Genomic DNA, 10,568 nt, shown 5'->3' with positions numbered 1-10,568 from the left:
ACAAATTTGAGTTTTCATATACTATTGCAACAAATGCCCAATACCTGCCAAAAGACAAAATTACAAGTTTAACCTAAAGACCTAATTAACTTTTATTTGACATCCTAGATCTGGACAGCATTTTGTATAAAATAGACCATGTATTCTGCCGGGTATGACAGAGGAGCTGGGTTTTTTAAGATGGGAACAAGGAAACAACACACTAGAAAAAGCGGATTGGTTAACATCTCATTACTTCATTTTACCTATCTTATAAGGGTTAAAGCAGAAGGGACTTCCCTATTACACTGAATCAGATTGTCTGGGCCCATTCCAATTGGTTGTTTTGAGCATCTTGTTTTCAGGAAAAAAACTAGTCTGTTTGGTGATCTACCTGCTTTCTTTTTTTGGCTTGGTAAGCCAGGGAATTCTTTTTTCTTTCTTTCTTTCTTTCTTTTTTTTTATTACACTTTAAGTTCTAGGGTACATGTGCACAACATGCAGGTTTGTTGCATAAGTATACATGTGCCATGTTGGTGTGCTGCACCCATTAACTCATTGTTTACATTAGGTATATCTCCTAATGCTTAAAGTTTCAATTTGATTATGTGGCACTTAGCACAAGTGACTCCATTTTGATTTGGTCTAGTCTATAGGAGTCTAATGCAGGAGCTCAGCCCAAAACAGTGGCTTCCCATAAAATTTGTTTAACATGCTTCAACTTACTACACACGAGTAAAACATAATTGGGATGATATTATAAATACAAGTTTGTAACTCTTTTTTTTTCTTTTTTAGCTAAAATTGTGACTGTTTTCCCAGGAAACTTTTTTCCCTAATTAGCATTGGTTAAAACAAGTGGGCAGGGTGTTAGCTGGTATATGTCCAACTGGTTTGTGTTCTTCACTTAGGCTATCTCAAATGATTTATAAAGAGAGAACATAAATCCCTTCTTTGGAGCACCCAAGTCTTACTAGACAACCAGGAAAAGGCCAGGTTTTCTGTCTCTGAACTGTGCAGGAATCAGTTTAGAATCTTCACCTTGAGCTTTGCTTAACCATTGGTGTAGTGTTGGATTCTTCTACTTATTCACAAACAAAAGAAGTTGTACCAAAGTAGTCTGTATTTGTTTTTCCTTTTTCCCATTTTGTGGTGGATTAAAGATGATTCCATATTCTTGATCACTCCCCTTTCAGAATGAAACTTATTTTCTCAACCCTTGAATCTCACTGGTGCTGTGACAGCTTAACCAATAAAATATGGCTAAGTACTGGATACTGTGGCAGTTCTGAGTCTAGCTTTTATGAAGATTGGCAGCTTCCATTTCTTCTCCCTTAGAATGCTTGTTCTTGGTCCACCCTCTTGGAACACAGCCCCCATGGCAGTGAGATGCTCATGTCTCCCAGGGAGAAGCGTCCTGCAAGACTTCTAGCAGGCTGCCAATCTAAGCTCTCAGCCAACAACCAGCATCAATTGCCAGCAACGGGAGGGAGTCTTCTTGGTGGTTCCAGATCAACTGTCCTTGGGTAACTGCAAATCAGCCAATATCAGAACTGCCTAGTCAATGTGCAGAATCTCAAATGATAATAAGACATTTGTTGTGTTAACCCAATAGCTTTTGGAGTGGTTTGTTAGAAATTAATTTGTTTATTTGATAAGAGAAATATGTACTTTTGGTTTCTATTACTATAGGGGCATGGATGTAGTTAATTATCTTTAACCTCACAGCAGTTCCATTATTGGTTTCAATATAGTGGGACTATCTTCTTAACAAAGACTAGTTCAGCTCTAAATATATATATTTTGGGAAATTACTGTGTACCAGGCATAGTGTTAAGTTTTGGGGATAAGCAAGACAAAGTCCAAGCCAGCAAGAGGCAGAGGGTTGAACAGGGAACATGTATGTGAATGAATAATTATGACCAGATCTATTACAGAGAAGATTTTTATTTCATGAATATTTGAGCATCTATTACATGCCTGGTATCATGCAAGGCACTGGGAACAGATACAAATAAAATTATTGTTCTGGAGTAATTTATCAACTAGTTGAGGAGACAGATTAAAAATAGATATCGCTAATATAATGTGGCTTGTGTTAGAACTGAAGCATAAAGTTGTCGGTAATTCAATGATATTATGTGTAAATTACCTAGCATAGATGGTTATATAAAAGATAATAAAAGCATTTCACATTCAATCCTCTTCCCTTGATGGTTGGCCAAGCTGTATATTCCAAAGATGACTTCAACAATAACTTCCAACCCATATACTCTTTGACAATGTGACTTTGCAACTCTATTATCAAGGCGAAGAGTCTCATTGCACTTCCTTTGAAACTGGGCCGCCTTTCAGAATTCGCTTGTAACTAGTGGAATTTGGTGAAAGTGATACTGTATAGCTTCTGAGGCTGGGCAGGAATAAAACCAAGTCGTGTGAGCCTTGGTCTTCTAGAAGACTCATTTTCCAGATGCTCCATCTCAGAAGGCTTTTTCTGGAGCTCAGCTGCCATGCTGTGAGAAACTCAAGCCACATGGAGAGACTATGTGCAGGCATGCTGACTGACAGTCCAAGTTGGGCTCAGCCTTTGAGTTACCCCAGCTCAGGCACTTCCTAGAATAAACTTCCTAAAATAAAAGATTGTGAGTGAAGAAGCTTCCGGGTGATTCCAGCCCCTGGCTGTTGAGTCACCCTCAACCCACTGGAGCCTTCCAAGCTGAGGCCCCAGATGTCCTGGAGCACAAATAAGCCCTTCCCACTGTACCCTGTTCAAAATCCCAACCCACAGAACCTGTGAGCATAATGGTTGCTATTTTATGTCACCGAGTTTGGAGTGGTTTGTTGCACAGCAATAGATAATTAGAACAGATGGAGTTCAAGAGAGAAGTACTTTACAATGAATCATATTATTTTTGAATGCTTTCTATGCTGAGGCTCCAATATTCCTGCATGCAGGTCTTTCAGTTAACTTGGAAACTGAGAAAAAATTTACTCTTTAATTAATTTCTGAATTCAGATCACAGGGTTTTGGGAGCTTATCCATGACTAAAATACTTTTCCATCATGTGTAAAATTAGGGGTCTACTTGCTTAAGGAATATTTCATTTCTTCAGGTAGGAACTAGTTCTCTTTATCTTCAGATTTAGTGGAATTATAAATGTTGGAAAACTCATTTATCTGATATTCATATCATAAATTTATGAGACAAAACATTTTTATAAATGGTAAGTGGGAGAGTATGCCTTGGTATATGTGAAGACACTGGCTACCTCAAATATAATGTGTTTTATGGCTTTTATCACTAATTATCATTTATAGGAAGAATTTGTTTATATGAAGAGGAGTTGAGGAAAAATGAGATATTAAACTGTAAAGTTCTCTTCCATTGTAGTCATTAGTCCTACCACTTATGAACAATTAAACCATGTTCAGTTTCAAGAATGGCAACTTGAAAATTATCTAAGGAAGATATTCATTTTAATTATGTGAATTGAAAGAGGCACTTTTTTTGGCTATTTTTCTATCTTACAGTAATTGAGAAATCATTAAAAATTGGAATACACTTCCATTAAATTTACAGGGGGAGAAAAGAGACTGTGTTAATATCCAAAACATTTTCTTTCTTAGACTATAGTCTTGACAGATGAGATAATTAAATCTGAGTCTCTGTAGTGTTAAATAGGTGACATAGAAGGAAAACAATGAAGTGCAATATATGGTTAATTAATGGATGCCAATTTTATCTTAGAATTGAATGTGTCCTCTGAAAGTGAGAGGACTAGTTAGAAGAGGCAGAGCTGGAGCCTGAGGAGAAACCATGCCTGTAAGCTTGCAGGTGCACCCTCTTAGTAGCCAGATGCTGCTGGGCCTGGACAGGGACAAAACCCAGAAAACCTGGTGGGTGCATTGCACACTGGAAATCCAAGATTCTGACAGTGAAAGCCTATTGTCTGTAGAGAAAGCATGCTTCTTAATTTCCCACTTTCCAATTCTTTGCAAACTTCCTGGAATAAAAGTACTTGGTGGACAAGAGGGAAGCACAAAGTCTAGGAAATCTTTCAGGTCTCAGACTTCATAGCATCATTCTTATTGTTTCCTGTTACAATACGCAGATTTCCCTGTCATTTTCTTTTAGACCCTTCTGCTTGACAAGTATGCATTTTTGGAAGAACCTCTCAGATTCTACCTGAATTGCCTACTAACATTTTTTTCCCCATAGAGACAAGGTCACCCTCCATCGCCCAGCCTGAAGTGCAGTGGTGCGATCATAGCTCACTGCAATCTGGAACTCCTGGACTGCAGCGATACTCCTGCCTCAGCCTCCTGAGTGGCTAGTACTACAGACACTCACCACCATACCTGGCTAATTTTTATAATTTTTTGTAGAGAAGGGGTGTCACGCTGTTGCTCAGGCTGGTCTCAAACTCCTGGCCTTAAGTGATCCTCCTGCCTCAGCCTCCCAAAGTGCTAGGATTACAGGTGTGAACCTAATCACAGAGGTAAGAGCACACTGCAATGTAAAGTTAGTTCCATGATTGTTTCCTCTCTCACCTGTTCAGGTGGTTCACTGCTAAACTGTCTCAGCTTCTTCCAAATGAAGAGATAAATGGAGGGTGTTGCCTGAGGCAAGGAAAGTAAATCAATTTAGAATTAATTCATGCCAAAAGTGAGCAGGAATAGGTTTATACTTTTCTATGTATCTATTCTTTTGGGATATACACATATATTAAAAGTAATTAAAAAATTAAATATCCTCAGGATTTTTTTCTAACAAATCAAAGGAGGTTTTCGTTTAATGTGGAATTTAGATTATTTTTGAGGAAGTAATACACCTCTAAGTATTGGTATATAAGAATGCACATTTGCAATATTTTTGTTCCATTAAAATTTTTTTTGAGCTAGCTTGCTTGTCAGTTCAGTCACCAAGCTTCATGAAGCTTTGCTAATTTTGTGAAATTTGGAATAGTGTTTTGCCACGTTAGAGATAATCCCTGAAAGCTTCCTTCTTGCAGATGGCAATAAATCATTCTTTCCACTAAAAGCCTTGATGTCATTTGAAATTTATTACACGGAGCTGGTAGTGGACTTAAAAGCCATTTCACGTGTCTTATTGCTTCAATCATCTAATTTATGGATTTCAGCTGCAATTGTAGTTGGAAAAAGTATTTTCCTTTCCCTGATCAATATGAGTCTGGTTTTGCATTCATTCCTCCCTAACCTTCCAGGCCTGATTTCATCCGCTGCGTCTCCTGGATTTTGTAGGTTCTACATTCTGCATTTCCATCATTCAAGAAAATACAGGTAGGAAATGGAAAGAAAGTGCCAACAAGGCTGATGTAGATTGACTAAGCTTTCCCAGCTCTTAGCTGCACTTGTCAAAAGATATCTTAGTTATTATTAGTTGAGCAATCTTGCCCTAGGGAAGGGGAAGCTGTCAAAAACTCCTGTGTTTAATATGTACATCTCTGGCTTCATGGAGAGAGCATGAAGGAAGCCGATTAAACACAGATGAGCTAAGACTAAGTAACACACACTTAACACAAAGAAGGATAAGGAATTTGTACTCTTTAATGCCATATTGGAGGCGGGATTTTTTTCTTTCACAATGAAAAATGAATCTCTGTTCCCGTGTGTCAGTCATTCTCATCACCGTGGTGAAAGATAGTATTAATGGGTTGATAAAGTAAAGAAGAATATAGGAAAGTAATAGTCTCTCTCGCCTGGATCCCATGTGAAAAGCAAACCTGTGTGCGTATAACGATTGAGCCCCTGCAGTGTCCAGGTCATAGACACTGTCTCCAACTGCCACCAGGATGGTTGTAAAAGGCACTGCTGTATTCTCTGACTTCAATGTAAAAAATAAGATTTGCACCCAAATACTCCTATCCTGAGTTACCATAATTATGTCTTAGCCCCATCAACCTTATGTTTCAATCCATTCAACCTCATGGGGAAATTCAAAATGTATTAAAAGCCTATCACATGCAAGATACTAAAAGACAATTCCCTCTTATACTCTCTCCTATACAATTCTTAGTCAATGTTGGGAAGAAAACACTGGTTTGCCTTTTGTATCCACACATTGTCTTCTTTGCTGCTCTTTTAACCCTCCCGAGTGGGTCTCACCTGGGTACCCCTCCTCTTCTATTCTCCTTCGGCAAAACTCTTGGTTGCCTCCAAAAGAGCCATTTCTTTATCTTTTTTTCTTGATCGCTGGGAGAACTTTCTCCCATAATAGATACTGAAACCTTTTATACTTGCATTCTCATCTCCCTTGTCCTTATGGTATAGGTGTGAGACCCAATCCTGGTAAAAGGACTGGAGGAGATGCCTGCTAGGGGCTTCTGGGGAATATTTTACCTAATAAGACAGACATGAGGAGGGATTCCTTCTCTTTCTCTCTGGATAGGAACATGTCAGCCTGTGACACCTGGGACCGTGTCTTAATAACACACGGAGAATGGAAGAGTGGACCAATGAGAGCCCTGGGTCCTTGGTAGTGAGCTGCCCTACTCCTGGGGCATTTTGTAGATTGAAAACAATGTATTTTTACAGAGACAGCTGGTGTTTAGTAGTTTGGCCAAGTAGTCTGGAATCTCAGGCTCTAAGATGATTATACTCAATGACAGATAATATTCCTTCTTGGTGGTCCTTGTTCCCTTTGAGTTTAATCAACTCCTCAGCTTAGGCTGAGAGGTTAAGACAAAAGCTTCATGATCCGGATCCCACTACAAGTTTGCTTGCTAAAGACAGCTGTGGAAACTAAAGATAAGATTCATACTTGGCCTGGGCCAGGCACAGTGGCTCATGCCTGTAATCCCATCACTTTGGGAGGCCGAGGCGGGCGGATCACGAGGTCAGCAGATGGAGACCATCCTGGCTAATGTGGTGAAACCCCGTCTCTACTAAAAATACAAAAAATTAGCCAGGCGTGGTGGCAGGCACCTGTAGTCCCAGCTACTCGGGAGGCTGAGGCAGGAGAATGGCATGAACCCGGGAGGCGGAGCTTGCAGTGAGCGGAGATCGCGCCACTGCTCTCCAGCCTGGGCGACAGAGCAAGACTCTGTCTCAAAAAAATTAAAAAAAAATAAAAATAAATAAATGCATACTCGGCCTGGTGGTGCACTTGTAGTCGCAGCTACTCAAAAGGCTGAAGTAAGAAGACGGTTTGAACCCGGAAGTTTGAGACTGGCTATCTGTCTCTAAAAAGAATGAGACAATTTTCATATTCTTCAGATGTGAGAAACTTTACTTTTTATTTTTTTTCTTAGGTGAATTGTCTCCGCAAATTTAAGCAATAAATGATACCACAACTATTTGGTGTGTTGTGAAGCATGAACAAAGATTTTTTTTTTAGATAAAAAGAACAGTGAAAACAAAACACATAAATAACATATTGTGATAAAACCACAGGGCAATTTTACTTATGAATAAATGCAAACATAGAAGATAAAATGAGAAGACTGAATCTAGCAACACATTAAGAGGAAAAAACAAATAAAAGAAAAAGATAAAAGAAAAGAAAATACACCATGCCAGCAATTTAAAAATGGTTCAATATTAGGAAAAATCCTGAAATAATTCTCACATTTTAAACTGGAAGAAAAAAATCATATAAGCTTTCCCACTAATGAAAAACAGCAATATTTTTTATCCATTCTTTAAAAGAGCACTTCATAAAATAGGAATAATGGATATATCATTAACATGAGTCACATTAGATAGATGGAAATCTGATGCCATATGTGCAGAGTATGAAATTTACAGCCAGAAGTTGGGCACGGTGGCTCACGCCTGTAGTCCCAGCACTTTGGGATGGATCCACCAGGCGGGTGGATCACCAGAAGTCACAAGTTCGAGACCAACCTTGCCAACATGGTGAAACCCTGTCTCTACTAAAAATACAAAAATTAACCAGACGTGGTGGCACACGCTTGTAATCCCAACTACTCGGGAGGCTGAGGCAGGAGAATCACTTGAACCTGGGAAGCAGAGATTGCAGTGAGCCGAGATTGTGCCATTGTACTCCAGCCTGGGCAACAAGAGTGAGACTATGTCTCTAAATAAATAAATAAATATAATAATTTAAAAAAAGAACTTTCCAGCCAGAAAACATAGCTTTACATTTCAATCCCTCCATTTGCAGTCTGTGAAACCTTAGGCATGTCATTTTACTCTCTTGGTTTCAGTCATTTCATGTTAAAAATAAAGCTAGTAACGACTATCTTAGGATTAACGTGATGCAAAATACATGTAAATCATTTAACATATTCATTCAACCTTTCATAAATGATTGCTTTTTAATACAATATCACCTATTCTAAAGATTTATTCACCCAAACATGGAAAAAAACAGGAAATATCTGAACACATACTTAGTTGAAGTCAATAAATGTTCAACATTTCCTCCAATTAATCAAGTAGCATGGATGCCTTCTTCTGATGATTTTCCCAGACAAGATCTTCAGTAATAATGAGGTAAAAGGTTCAAAAGCCTTCTATGGCACATATCGCAACAGAAGGTTGACTCTTTTTTTTTTTTTGTCAGTTATATCCGTCCAAAAGAAGACACATGTTCTCACGGAATGTTCCCAACAACTGTTGGTTTAGAATCCATAATGTTCTCCAGATCACGGGGCATCATTCACCTTCCTGGAGAAGCTCATCTGTGGAGTCCTCTTCTTTACTCCTCTGTTTCTCTGGCCTCTTGCTTCTCTAATCAAGGACTCATAATTTATGGAAGGCTGAAGAAGCAGTTAACTTTTTTTTTCTTCTGTAACTCTCTTTGGAAATTGCAAATTAGTCTCCATAACATAGCTCTGCAATTTTCCTAATTCTGTGATTCTATTTATCTCAAGTGCAGCAATGAGAGGAGGGAGTAGAGGACACCAGCTCAATCCAGGCGTCCATGTTGAGTGTGAACACCTTCACATCTTTATGAAACCCAATCATATGTTTCTGCTTCTTAATAGTTTCCATTTCATTGCATCACATCAATGTGTATAGACACCCTGTCACATCAATAAGTGTAATCTTTTTTTAAAGACCAGTAGGGTTCCAAGGAACTGGGCTTCTGTGAATCTGGAGTCTAAAATATGACATTAAAATAAATGCCTTAGATTTCTACTTTAATTCCTTCTAAATATCCACAAATAGTCAATGGATGATTTATAGTTTTTATCTCTTTGTTCATCACATCGTGCAATGAATAGGTCTTACAAAATTGACATAAGCTAATCTCTTGATATAAAGTATGAAGTGTAAACTGCCCACCAACCATCACTTTGGACCAGGGTACACTTTTTTTTTCTTTTTGTTCTAAGTGCCCCTTTGTGGCATGTGAAATTAGCTTTTTCTGTATTTAAATCAAACTTCTTACATTTCTTGCTCATAGGCACTTAAGCCATAGATGCTCTTGTATGCTAAAATTATTTAAAATTATTTCTTGCTAAAAATTTCAAGCATCCCACATCTGGGGGCTATTAGTAGAAACAAATTAGTGGTATCTAAATATATTTTTAAAATTATAAATAGCGGGAAATTTAGGGAGTGCAGAAAAAGTAGAGAGAACCAGATAACAATCATTTGTAGTTCACCATCCAGGGGCAACTACTTTTGACAACTTGTTTCATTTGCTTCCCATCTTTTTTGCAATGTACATATTTGAGGTATATGAATATATTTATGCACCTATACCTGTCTATTTATAGAGAGGAAGATGGGAAGAGGGACTGTGTGGGTTTTCTCAAACAATAAATCTTAGGTTGCTATTTGCTTCACCAGCTCACAAACACAGCCTAGCTTGTTTAGTATGTCTGTATTATTTTGTCTCATTCAGTTTGCTAATATTTTATGAGGGGCATAGAAAGTCCTAGGAATCTGCCCAATAATCTTCTAAATCTTCTACTGTGTTAATGGACTATGTACCTGGCTCTTTTATGAAAATATAAGTTAAAATGCTTAGAATTGTATACTTTCTGCATAAAGAAGAGAAACATTCCTGATACATAAGAGCAGACAAATGTTTCATCTAATTCCTGAGCATAAAGACCTCACAAATTTAAGAGCCAGTCCTTAAAGATGATCAAGTTTAGCTTTCCCACTTTACAGATAAAATTAGTCCATGAAAAGTCTGTGTCTCATTCTTATGGTCTAGTGATTACTCCCTGATGATTTTTAGCTCAAATCTAAAAATAAGTTACAGTAAAAGAATGGTTGTGAAGTCCTCTATTTTATGGAGTTAAGAGAAATCTGCAATGATGTACTAATCAAGAGGTTTCTCTGATCTCCAACATACTTTCTTAAGTAACACATTTGTTTCCACCGCCAGTTACCCCTCCCTCCTCTTAGGTTGTCCAACTTCAGTTTATGGGGCCACTGAATTAGGAACAGAATAGACAGGAGCAGAGATATAGGAGAGTTAGTCCTGTAGTTGCCCATCAAAGAAAGGCCAGTTGGAGTGGTACAAAGGAAGAATCATTTGTCCTGCCTTTTGTCTCCTGGTAGTATGGTAGTATGTTTATACACTACTCTACAAAGGATACCTTAAGCAGATAACAAACGATTTAATCAAAATTTCCTTAAGGTAA

Source organism: Macaca thibetana, chromosome 4 (assembly GCF_024542745.1).
Source record: "Macaca thibetana thibetana isolate TM-01 chromosome 4, ASM2454274v1, whole genome shotgun sequence".
Taxonomy (NCBI): Eukaryota; Metazoa; Chordata; class Mammalia; order Primates; family Cercopithecidae; genus Macaca; species Macaca thibetana.
The sequence above is the reverse complement of the archived record's forward strand: the minus strand, read 5'-3'. Positions refer to the sequence as shown.